Genomic DNA, 13603 nt, shown 5'->3' with positions numbered 1-13603 from the left:
TGTTAACTAATACAAAAACAATTGAGAGTTCTTTAAGCTTCGTCTTTAAGAGTTTAATGTGATAGCAATATTATGTGTCGCGTGCGTATTTCAACCACTTGGTGCATAATATTTATTATATGTCATAACCCAAAAAGGTTAAATTGTGTGTTACTACAATGCAATCGATAAATTTGAAAGTGGCTTGTGTCAGTGAGGCTTTCGCATACAGCTGCATTCTGTGTAATGGGTAGCATGCTTTCAACCACGAGTAATGGTGCGCATGAATTTTTTTTTTCGAATTTGCTGCGCACCTACAGAGTGGTCATAAGGAAACACGCGCCGAAAAACGTGCATGTCTTTTTTTAATGTATGGCTGGCTTGAAACCATGAAGTTCTTACGATAATCGCATGTTCTGACATCTGATGGCCGCGTACGTCAGTAACAGGCCATATAACTGTGATATTACATGTTTAGATGAGCCGCTTGAATGCTTGGGTGTCGGCGATGGTGGCATCTTCGGTGGGCAGATCATTTCAGTCTCGGGCTGTGCGCAAGAAAAACGAGGTGAAAGGTGACGGTATAGGCTTTCACTGGATAGACGGCGTTACAGTGACTGTGGCGGGAAGTACAATGGGCTCTTCTGATGTATAGGTTATCTAAAGGCAAAGAATAGAAGAATTTATGATAAAGGTTCAGACATGCGATTACTTGTGGTTCGCCAACCGCTATGTAATGATTCTCACTTAAATTGAAATAAATTAAAGTCGAAATATCTGTCAGCGAGATCCAAACCCGAAGCATTCGAATCACGCCTCCCATGTTCTACCATTTGAGCGATGATGGTAGGCATTCCACCATTCACATTTACAAGCGGAGTTCTCTAAGCTTTTCGTTGCGACGGGTACTGCGAACAATTATAATCGTCATCGTGAAACGGTAAGTGCTTGCTTTGTCTTGTTGAAGTTCTGTTTTACTTCAACAATACGTGCGCTGACTGTCTGGCATGAGAGGCAACAACTAAGGTAGACGAATCTGTTAGGGTACACAATATCACGTAATGTTTAATCACGTGACTTGAATCATGTCACATCATGCTATAGCTACGGGACTAAAAACCCCGGAGCGTGTGCTCACGTCAAACCACGTAACATCGCGTGATAGTTGGTCAAGTGGTATGTTTTTGTCGTAAACCACGTAAGAGGCAGTCACGTGACATTTCTACCTAAGTATAGCTACACTTAGTATTACTCGCAAAAGCTTGGCGATATGCTACTAGCAGAACTTATTTTTGTCGAACACTATGGCCCCGCAGAAGGTTTCAGCCTTGCTCCAATAGTACAAGTTTTGCCCTTCTTTGTGCGATATTTACCCATTCTAATTACATGGGAATGTTAGCCAGCGCCGCTCGAACCTCAGATGGCAAGTGTGGATCAATTTTGTTTGCCAGAGGTTGTCACAGGGCATGTGTTTTTCGCAGTAGGTGGCGGCTGACCAATGCTACATGAGGCATCAATTTTGCCTGTACGAAACTTTCACTATGAAAGTACAGATTGTGGGTTCAGATCCTACCAACTGAAAGGTTGTTTTTTTTCGTCCAACATTAATTTATTTCAGTTTAAGTGAGAATTGTTACATTACTGTTAAAATAACCTGAAATGATGTCCGTTAGACTTTCTTTGATTTAATTGTCTGTTAGTTTAATTAGTGGCATACAATAGAGAAAACAAGTCCCTTGAGCAGATCTTTTACTTTCGTACAACCATATTTAAGTAGTGCACGTTAAGAGGCAACTTAATTCATTGTTTCGAAACGGCCGGGTTGCGATGCTTGCGCAAGGGCCATCGTTCCTTTCCATTGTGCGCTGTTTTTTTTTTTTTTTTGCGAAATCATTCCTTCTCGAAATCATGCTGAATTAGACACAGAACATTGATTAGACTCTTAGATGGAAACTAAATAGAACCAATTTTGCCTTAGGCAGGCCAGTCTGCTTCGACGTTTTATTAAGTGGCCCTTCTTGAGAAATTGCCCCTGCAGGCACAAAGTGTTTCACTGCAAACGTAATAGCTGCCTTCGTACTACGCGCTATTTTAGGATGCTGAAGAATGATGGAAAGCGTTTCTTCATCAGACGGATGAACCGCTCTGGTATCAACACGTAGTAAGTCTTGCTTTGCTTTCTAATTAGTGCCATCTCTGGTATGTCTTCATAAAACGGATAAAGTACAAAGCGACTGCGCAGGGTCATTGTACTCAATGTTGTAATCCAAAGTGGTTGCAATATTTAATCACAATTGTGTGACGGATGATGCCTCGGACGGGAACACGGGTCTGGGGATGATGACTTACGCAGTTGTGAACAGTGTGAGCTACTCTACCCACTTCAGATAAGAACTTTGATTCTATTGTCCGAAACGCGTCAAATTTGCGTGGCATAATACCAAAGTATTACATTTCAAGAAAGAAAATGAATGAATTTCGTGTTTTGTGTAAGTGTCGCTAATAAAATAGTGAGTGCGCAACTAATTCTCTAATTATTCGGCTACCAGCTAGCTTCACTGCTTTCATAAACAGAATAAACTATTAGGCCCAAAATGCATGCACAGTTTTTTGGTTGTTGTATTTGTTTCGTAACACAGAAAAAGCACTTTTCACGTTAGCGCCAGTCCGCGGCACGTCAAACGATTGTCGAACATGATAGCTCCAGCAAAATGATCCTCTGGAGCAATACATAGCACAATAAAATTAAACGACCGCTAGTGGTCCACTCAGGAAGCCTGCAGAAAAGTGCACATGGAGTTTACAGCGATTTGAAGTAACAGGTGGCATGTGACGCAACTTTGAAGTTCGCGTCCACAAATGTGGATGCCATGACCGAAAGTGCTACACAAGCGACGAACGAGTCATGGAGTTGGTGAGTTGCACTAAACACGATTCTACCGATGTCCTCGGTGACACTTGACTTATACGTTCATATATTGTCTTGTGAATTGGCGTATCCATGTGAGAAGTACTGGCCAAATGCTGCACCAGGGGGGCCAATCCTTTTCTAGTGAGGGATCGCGTTACCGGTGATCGTCGAGTTCAAAAAGAAATGGTCATGGGCAGGGCACATAGCGCGAATGCAAGACAACCGCTGGTCATTAAGGATAACAAATTGGATTTCCAGAGAAGGCAAGCGGGTGAAGGGGTACAGAAAGTTATGGGCTGATTTGATTAGGAAGTTTTCGGGTATAAAGTGGCAGCACCAAGCACATGATCGAATTGCCTGGCGGAAGATGGGAGAGGCCTTTGTCCTGCAGTGGGTGTAGTCAGGCGGCGGCAGCGGCGGCGGTGGCGGCTGTTGCTGCTGCTGCTGATGATGATGATGCTGCTGCTACTGCTGCTGCTGTTGCTGATGATGATGATGATGTATCATGTACGGTAAATTGTTTCGACCAGGCGTCGGGAACCTGATGCCCGCATGGCAGTGTTATGTGGCCCACGGGACGGTTTCTGAACTACCGGCCCTTCATATGTCCCTCCCTATACGTGAACGGGAATAGGGAATGGTGAATAAGGAATAGGGAAGTTTTGACCTCAAATAAAGCTTTTGCTGGTACGTGATGTTTGTGCATTGGAACTTTCTGACATGCGTGCTGAAAGTAAACATTATTTTTCTACCAGTACTTTTACACTATTGTCAATTACAAATCACCGTTTTTTCTCTTCGACTGCACTCTCCGTCTTCCCTCTCAATTGGTTGTGTGGCCCATCACCATGTCTACTTCATGCAGCTCGGGCCTGGGCCTCAAAAGGTTACCGTAGCCTCGTTTAGACAATTATTGCATCATCTCATTAATTTGGTACTTTCGTACAATGTAAGCCCAGAGTGACAATCATTGCGTTATGTTTCGCACACGTAATTATACAAGCAACAAACTCGATACATTTTCCAAAGTTTTGACGGGTTTTTTATGAAGCTGCTGCAATAATAAAAATAATGGCTTTGGTGGAATTCACTTGACTTTTCTCTTGAATCACGTCTACTGTTCTTTTGCCGAGAAGAGCCAGGCGCTCTCAGCGAGATTGCTGCTTTGCATTAAGTATGAATACCGCTTAAAATACGGTAGAACTGCAAACCAAAATCAAATACTGGAGAGTAATATATGGGTACAGAAATAATACAAAAAATGGAGATTTATGTCTTCTTAGAACGAGTGATAAAAGAGTAAAAGTCAAGTCAGCCTATGTGGAGACGGAAAATGTAAGACGCGAGAAGCGAAGACAACAGCTTTACAAAGGTTCGCTGAAAGAACTTTACTTGATGACCTTCCACACCTTTGTCGTCGTTGTCACCCATTGCGCAACAGCGTAAGAGTCCTTCACAAAAGAGATAAACAGATCCACGGTTCTGTCAAGCAAATGGTGTCAGCTTGGTGACGCCAAACTGTAGAGGTCATGTTTAAAAAACCGGAAATACAGAGTGGGGCTAAATACTGTATATATAGGTTCTGCGCGTACTGCGAGGCAAAACTTGATCTGTTATTATGTTATCTTAACTATTTTTCAGCCTGTAATCAGGCTGACCGAGGAGATCCCATTGATCCCCAAACTTGTGAATACTCAGCTTGGAGCGCTGCCACGGTCTTCCGCCAAAATATAAAAGTTCCTTTTTTGACACGCCGACAGTTGCCTTCGTCACTACCACGCTACAATATGTTACGTTTTGAAAATTGCAAAGGACGTATCTTCAAAGCTGTTTCAAGATCTGACATGGGTTCGTGGTAGAAAATACTTGACTGCCACGTAGAATCCATGAATTCAATTTCTGCTCGAACCGTGGTTTTTATTCTTTATATTCATCTGCTCAACGCTGTTGAGGTCGTTTTTTTCTTCACTCTGTCCCACATACGTTATTTGTGTCTGTTATCACCGTTCCTGGGTAGATATAAATTGTCCATCTCCAGTGGCACATCCGCATACAGCGGCCTTTCAAATACGGGCACGAGCCACATAGTCCGGTGGGAAGGATTTCACGACGTACGCGATGGGATTTTCTCGTTATACATGACCAAACAGCCATATTCGTTAAACCTTGTTACACCCCATAAAAATATTGGTCTACTCCGTGTTAGAGAGGTAATCACGAAATCACTTAGACCTTAGACGTAGATAGATAAATGAACGGATGGATGAATGGATGGATGAATAGATAGATAGATAGATAGATAGATAGATAGATAGATAGATAGATAGATAGATAGATAGATAGATAGATAGATAGATAGATAGATAGATAGATAGATAGATAGATAGATAGATAGATAGATAGATAGATAGATAGATAGATAGATAGATAGATAGATAGATAGATAGATAGATAGATAGATAGATAGATAGATAGATAGATAGATAGATAGATAGATAGATAGATAGCGTCTTTCAACTTCAAGCAAGTCTCGGAAAAATGCGTAAGGAACACTGTATGAGTTCTCTTCCACGCTTTTAATGGTGCAGGAAATCATAATAGATGTTCTTTTTTTTTGGTTAACCCCCCTGTACTCTACAAAAACAGAAACAAAAACAGAAACCTCGTATTATGCCTGCGTTCTTACGGCACACAAACTAATGCAAAAGTCATGGGAAATGAGCGCCATGAGATCTTGTGAGACGGCAGTTAGGGAGATTGAATCGAAGTTACAGAAAGTCAAGGCGTATACCACGCGAAGAGCTCACGGCGAGCACTTAAGTGATGTGGCGTTCAGAGTACATCCAGACGTGGTGAGTTGCCTAACTTCATACCAGATTCCGTATCCTTCTCATGAAAGACACATGCGTACGGTCACCCGCAGGCACATAACGAACTGAGAGCGCTCTTTTTCATATTTTGACGGCTGCTTCCGGCGTGTTGCGAAGGACACACATCAAAGTCAAGGTCTCTGGGGAATAAAACGTCTCCAACTGCGCCTCGATCACCACCATCCTATCAGTTTCTTCTGGCTGAAGGAAGAGATAAAAAGAAACAGAGAGTCACAATTGAAAAACAGCTCATCGCTTTGCCCGTCTTCTAGATTTGTCTCGTTGTTAAATTGAACGAATTTCTTCAAGATGAATATATACTTTCATATCTTGCGCAATACCCCTGGCCTTGAACTGTGCATTTTATTTAGATGATAGCAGTACCCAACCACGAAAACATTATTCCTAAGGAAAAAAGATATATGACATAATCACATGCAATATTCTTTGTTCGCCTGATGTGACCTGAAGATGCAAGCCACCCTCTGTGATTATCTAAGCTAGTTCAAGTTGTCAGAAGCTAGAAAATCAGTGAAAACAATGTAATCTCTACACATAAAGCGTGAGAAAACAAAACAGCGAGCCAAGAAACACGTCATTTTTATGTTTAGCGCCCTACGTAGTTTTTTCGCACATTAGGGAAATAGAATAGTTGAGAAAATATCAAACAAGATGTCACAGATAAGTACGTCGTAGAGTATGGCTTCTTATGACATTTTTTTCTGGTCTTCAAGCATACATCCAAAAAGTTAGCTTTGTCTTCTTTTGAGACCTAATGTTAGTACAAAGAGAGAGAGAGAGAGATAAAGAGGAAATTACAAAAGAAGCAGGAGCTGTCACAGTACGTAAGTTTTATCAATATCCGCATACTCGAAAAAAGCACTATTACTAGGGCACGAGAATCAATTTATACCTATTTTACCAATGTGAAACATGATGTGTGCATCAGTGATACGTCAGCGAACCTACGCAGAGCATAACTAATCCATTTTCGAGAACTTGATCGCATGAACGCCTGTTCATATCTGTTTATGATGCTCATGTGTAAAGGCGCATCTGGCTGCGCAGTTCGAAAAGGGTGCCTTTCTGCTTCGAACAAATCTAGTTGCAAGAGAGGCTCTTTTCTGTCAATTTGATCACTCCTTCACATCGCGACATCGCGTCCCGTTGGGGCCTTTTTGCACAATATGAACCTACTAGTATGGCGCCACGTTGGGATAAAATAAGAGCTTGTAGAAAATGTATTTATCAATCACGATATGGCTAGGAGGGATGCAGTAGTGAACGGCCCCGGAAATTTCGCCTTTCTGATGTTCAATAAAGTATTCACCTAAAGGTAAGTAAACGAGCATTCCACCTTCATCTAAATGAGGCCCCCATGGCCGAGATTCGATCCGGTGACCTTCGAGTCACTAGTCATGCACCAAAACTACTAGATCACCGTGAAGGGTCCCTATGGGAGAAGCATACCTTATCGATTGAAATGAGGATCTCGTGAAAACGAAGGGTGGAGGTGAGAAGAGCGGGAGGAGAACGCGATGCACTACTTGGCGAGAAGCCGCTGAGAAAATTGCTTTCTATGCGCCCTAGCTCTTTAGCGACGGTTGCAATGGACTTTGCGTCGGGGGTGACAGGTGGAGTACCTACGCGGAAATTCTGTATTTTTGTTTTCATTGACGCGAATAAATTAGATTTCGGCCTCGACAGATGGTGCTGGTTCCTCCTTTTCTCTATAGTTACTGTATATGCTACCTTTAGGTAGCAGAGTTGCGCATAGGTCTGCCGTCTTGTCCGCTGAGACGTCTATGTCATGCAGAAGAGCCATCCCTACCGAATGTAGGAGCCAACGCCGCCCAGCAGCTTCGTGCGTTTTCTCGCTCGTTCATAACCCGTCACTGCTGCAATGACTTCCTCTTAAAAAAAGAATGGAAAACTTGAATAAATAACGGTCTTAGATAATACTGATCTTATAGCTTGTTTGATGGCAGTCACCATAGGAAGATATTTTTCCTTTAAATAGCAAACAAGAAAGGTTTGGCTCATTTGTCGACTACATGTACATGGTTCGCGACAACTCGATTTCCGCACATCACGTGTTTCACGTAGCTTTTTGCCACTTTAAACACTTAAGCAGGTATCTTGATAAAGCAATCACTAGGGCTATACTTCCGGGCTTTACAAATAACGCAAGCAAACAAGAACTTTCAGCAAATCTATACGTTGCTGTGGCATCCTGTCATCGTGGCAACTACGCAGTACTGAGTCACGGCGCTGCGCCGCACAGACACCACTAACACTGACGTTCACTAAGAACGAACAACACAAGACGCAATGAACACACCAAAGAAGTAGTACTTCCGCACTCAGAGGAATCGGCTCGCCAGACTGCTTGGACAGCCGTGGTGGGGACGCCAGTGGCGCGACGGTCTCACGTACGGCCGGGAAGCTGTTTCTCCCTAAAACGGACATTTCTTGCGCACGTGAGTGTGCTTGGCGAATGGGGACGCCATCGGCGAGTTCTATCAGGGGCGCCACTCTGCAACCTAAAGGCAGCATATATGGCAACTCTACCTTTTGAAATTGTCATTGTCATTGTCATTGAAATTGTCATTTGAAATTGTCATATTGAAATTCGTCACAGAATATCACAAAGGCCGGGAAGACCTTGCTATATTATGCAGTGGGCGTGTTGCAAGTGCCGCAAGTCCCCATCATGCACTCCCATTCTTTTGATTTCATCACCAATAAAAGATGATAGTACGTAGAATATTGCCAGGTTAAAAATTTTTCTCTCGAGACTGGAGTAAATATTCTGAGGTAGTTTGAACTGCGCAAAATGGCAATGGTTGCAGTGAATGCACCCAATTTTTTCATAGATTACGTCTCTTTGTGGAAGTGAGGTTTGGGCGTAAAATAAAAAAAACGTAGTTAGAAGGACAATATTCTGATAAGAATGCCGGTACAAGTGGCTCTGTTACAAATTGTAATATGCACAATTCATACACGATTGACGTCGTTAGTGTTCTGCCAAACAACCTTCACTTGACTTGTGTTGGGACTGCGAATTGTTATTTTCATATTTTGTCTAAGCGAAGGTATCGACCATATTACGGATGGGTTTCGTTGCCACCATAATGGGCTGTCATCCTCGCCGTTTATCTCAAATACCAAATGAACAGTGCCACGGTGGGCGTATACGCATGGAAACGGTTGGGTTGGTGTTTTTGGTGTTTCCCAACCTTATCGACTCATGCTCCAAGATACAAAAGCAAGAAAACATTATCTTTAACGGTTCAGACTGGCTGTACCCATATGTCTCACGCAAAATAGTCTTACAACATGCACCTCTTTTCTAATTCAGTAGCGGAGTATCTTATAGCTCTAGTAGTCACCCGCCTGAATTGAAGCAATATCAATGAAGGGCTTTTATGGTTTATATTGACACAGGTATGGAAAAATGTAACGTAAGGGATGCTGTAAAGAAGAAAGAAAAAAAAGTGAAACTTGCACTAAGTCGCGCAAGGCTGGAAACTACAAAAGCGGACGATTTCGAAGACTAAACTGGTAGCCTTTGGGTTGCTTCGAGAACCAGTTTTGTGGTTCACGTTCTAGGTGGCTTCATGTGTGTTGCTTGGCTTTGACTAAGGGATACGAGGTAATTTCTACGTTGATTATCAGCGTAGACACGTTCGAGTGAAATCACAGTCATAGACAGGAGATGGTTGTTCAATTTACAGAGACCGAAACTTGCGCTGAAACCAAGCGTTTACACCTCGGGTGGATCTACGGGCGCGCCATCGTTGGCGCATATAGGCCTTTCATCGCTGCGGATTGATCTCGAAGCCTCCATTGCCTTTCCCATTCGCTACTATGTTTTCCGTGTACGCACTCGGGGTATTGTCTGGCGGCCGTCACTTTAGGCCATTTGTTTGGCTCTCTGCTGCCTTCTACACCTCTAGTGGTCCAGTGGTGAGTAATCCGAATCACCAAATCTGTGCTGCACATACCCGTTAAGATGATGATAGTTTTCTGTTACCGACTCACAAAGAACGGTTTGCTAAACTTTTTCTTTTAAAAATCAGTATACTATTATCAAGAATTATTGCGCGAATCGATACATTCATGGGAAAAATATTGTAAAGGGAAGGAATTTGTTATAAAAGGGGAGAAACTTCATTCTTAGTGTACGCAAAAACGCTGAACTTGTGTAGGTTAGCCCGTGGTTGCAATGATGTAAGGATTAGTTTGTGGCTATTCTCAGGGGGTCGCCGTTTATCGGGAGACAGATATTCGTTACTTAATAGACAGCATAGAGTGTTAACAAAAATATGCAGCTATTTCAGGCAGTCGAGATCGTGTCCCTTGGCGAATGGTTGTGGTCCTAGCATACCAAGATGAGATAAGTGTAATAAGCTCCAGTCGTAGCGGGTGAAAGCGAGATGAACATCCATCTTGCGAACATATTGTATGGCGTTAATGTCAGATACATCAATGCATCAGGATCTGTTCCAAATGATAATATAGGTAAGGTACTTTGAAGCCATGCAAATCATATCGTAGTTTTCTTAAGACGTCGATAACTTAATCTATGTAACATTGAATCGACGTTTCGTGTGAGCGAAATTCACCAACAAGCACAAGTCTTTTAATGCGCATTGTTTTAAGTTCCTTTGAATAATCAAATGGTTTGAGTGACGGGTTGTTGACACACGTTGTTAAAAGAACGCGTTTCTGTTAACAAGTAATGATCGAAATAGCTTCGTAATGGATACTATGATAAATTGAGAAAAAGAAAAGAAACAATGAGCACACTGAAGGAGCCAAATATTAACTGAGAAAGGTTGCTTGATGTACTTTATAAGTACTAACAGATGAGGTTTGTACATTAATACATACAAAAGGAGAAATAAAGGAAATATAAAAAAATTGGGCTGCTATGTTGTGCTGGTGACTGAGGAAACAGCGGAGCTGGTGGCGCGCTGTGCGCGACTTTTATCTGCTCCTCACCCTCAATTCCTTTTCGCATCCGCTAGGGTATGCTTTCTACTATGTATAGCTTTGCTTTTTTGTATCTTTTCTGTATTTGTTTTGTGACTCTTTCTCTCTATTTATTTATTTTTCTCACTGTGTACTCGTTCTGTCTCCCATCATAGTTATAGCGTCCAACACCGTACAAATTGCCATGCATGTCCAAATAAAGAAGCAGTTGGAGGGGAAGAAGAGAACAAAGAGATTGTGTGTCTATTCATGAAGATGCTAACTTCTAGGCCACGCGGCATAGCTAAAACGTAAACTCCGCTTAAAAGGCAAAAAGAAGGCAGGTTAGCTGTGGCATAAAACGCAACTTTATAGGCTGTACACTTAGCAACGGGGTCATTGGAAAAAAGCACAATGAAAAGATGCGAAGGTAGACTACGGGTACAGTCAGCACACGTTATAATGGGGTCAGGACGTAGTTGACCTTAAGAATAATGATTTGTCATATAAGGGGCGTAGAGAAGGGACTTGGTAAACCCTGTCTCGTAGGTACTGCGCGATAAACGGCAGTATGCTTGCGCACCTCACAAAGTAGTGACATACCGCCATAAGGCACACCGCATCGTCGGTAGGTGGGCGATCTTGAAGTGACAGCGGGAGCCTTGCCGCCGCTGGGCAAGCACTGGCAAGGCAAGCATTCTGGACTGCCACTTTGTGCCACGTGAGACGTCAAGTCCGCAGTGATATTCCATAAATATGTCTCCTGTTTCCTCACTCTTGGCGTTGGATAACAAGATGCGACGACTCTTGACGTATTTACATTTATCTCAGCGCACGTATCAAGTGTTGCCACCTCTACTTCAGTAACTCTAGCCCCGGTAGCCTCAGTAACGGTATAATTCTCTCTTATACACTCTAGCATCTGAAAGCGTCTGTAACAAGAAACAGCGTGTAACAGCGAATGAACTCTGATATTTCTCCATCCGGTAGGCACGTCAGAGCAGACTTGTCACTCCGAGTATAAAGAGCTCTAGTTAAAGGCGTTAAGCAAACAGCGTTGTGCAAGCTCGTAAAACAGTGTGTCGTTGTGAGCGTTCAGAGCATTATCTGTGACTCAATGTACTCGCAAACCTTATTAAGAATAATGATTATTTTGCCCGTAAATTGAGAAATAAAAAGCCACGAATGCCGTAACTCATCTGTGGAGGTCACAAGTCTTAGCTTTTTTTTTCCTGTTAGAGATACCGGCAAACGCGTTTTTGATCGTCTAAACTTGCTTAACTATTTTCTCATCGATCACGGCGATTGTGCAGGAGAATCACTCAAAAGTGATTCAACGTATTATAATTATTTGCTTGTGGTGTCATAACATTGTAGGGGACACTGTTCTGTGGTTCTGTGCGGGTTGTCGTGCTCATCCTTATGCTCCATCATGTCAAGCTCCATTTGACCTTTTGCTTTTCTTTTTTTTTCTTTTTATAAGGAGATGCCCATGCACGGTAACTGTCTGCGATACATTTAACGGCTTGACACGTGTGTCGCCAACAAGTATTTTATCATTGTTTGAACTATTTAAATAAAATTTGTGAAGCTAATTAAAAGTACCAATTTGCAATAATATACGTGTATAACTCCGAACATGAAAGCTTATTTAACCTGCCATCAAATACATTCCTTTGGACGTTATCGTACTCTGAGCATCAAGGAAAACTGACGGGTCATTCGTGCAAGGCACTCCGAACACCATGCCTGAGAGTATCGTTTGAATGCACCAGATCTTTAGTTGCTTATCGAACACTGTTGCGAAAGAAGAAAACTCTTTCACGTTCCGGGAAATAAGTGCAAGGAAATACGGGAATTGTCATAATTAAAAGCCCTTGTCTGAGCACGAGAGAGCACAACACAGCGACGAAACGAGGTGTCGGTGGGATAGAGCAGGTGCACATAGTTACGTTACCTGAGAGCACTGTCAAAAATACGACAGCTACCTCCCATATTGCAGGTGGTTCTCTTCGGCATCATCAGCTCGTGACGCGCAAAAACAATCCATCAGCAGCAACGTGCAGCTCGTAATGGTCACGGTGATGTGGACGTCAGCAAAGACGTGTCTATCACAATGGCGTGTACCTTAATTAAGCACGTTAAGCAGGCAGCCTTCTGCGAAGGTCTAGCGTCCTGAGCAAAAAGGGCCAAACACAATGACGGTGCGCGCTATGGCGTGAGGTCAAGGTACTGACAGCAATAATGAGGATCATCAAAGTGCCTGTGCGCATAAAAACACGACTAGAAAACTATAACGGATAATATGACTGCTTTCAGTAACGATGGTGTCGCCACGTTAAGTGCCCTGTCCACGCAAGACACATTTAAGCACCGAATTACAAATGGTGCTCAGTGTCGTTTTGTTTACTTCATTTATTTATTAATCTCAACAGCGGTCTCGTAAGCAGCTTCTCTTCATTTCCCGTCAGGAAAGTAATTAGTTTTGGCATGGTATGCAAGGCTTCACGGGAATGGTATACAACGTCTCTTTATACTGACATTACCATATTTGTTCTTTTTTGTTTGTACTTGCAATATTACCATATTTGTTCTTTTTTGTTTGTACTTGCAATTTTTTCTTGGTCTGCTTTTCAGACATTTAGAAGTGAATGCTTTTTAAAATTATTTTTTGTGAAAATATTTATTTCTTGTTGCTGATTTTTTGGGTGTATTCTTCGTTCAACTCGGCTGTTCTCGCATAAATTCTTTCTGGTAGCAGCTGCTGCCACTGTAACACACATGGACTATGTGGAAGGTGCGTTCTGTACAAAATTGTACCCCTACAGTTTTTTGTTTCATGGGGCAGCAAAGATACTACGCAAGT

Source organism: Rhipicephalus microplus, chromosome 2 (genome assembly GCF_043290135.1).
Source record: "Rhipicephalus microplus isolate Deutch F79 chromosome 2, USDA_Rmic, whole genome shotgun sequence".
In the NCBI taxonomy this organism is placed as follows: Eukaryota; Metazoa; Arthropoda; class Arachnida; order Ixodida; family Ixodidae; genus Rhipicephalus; species Rhipicephalus microplus.
The sequence above is the reverse complement of the archived record's forward strand: the minus strand, read 5'-3'. Positions refer to the sequence as shown.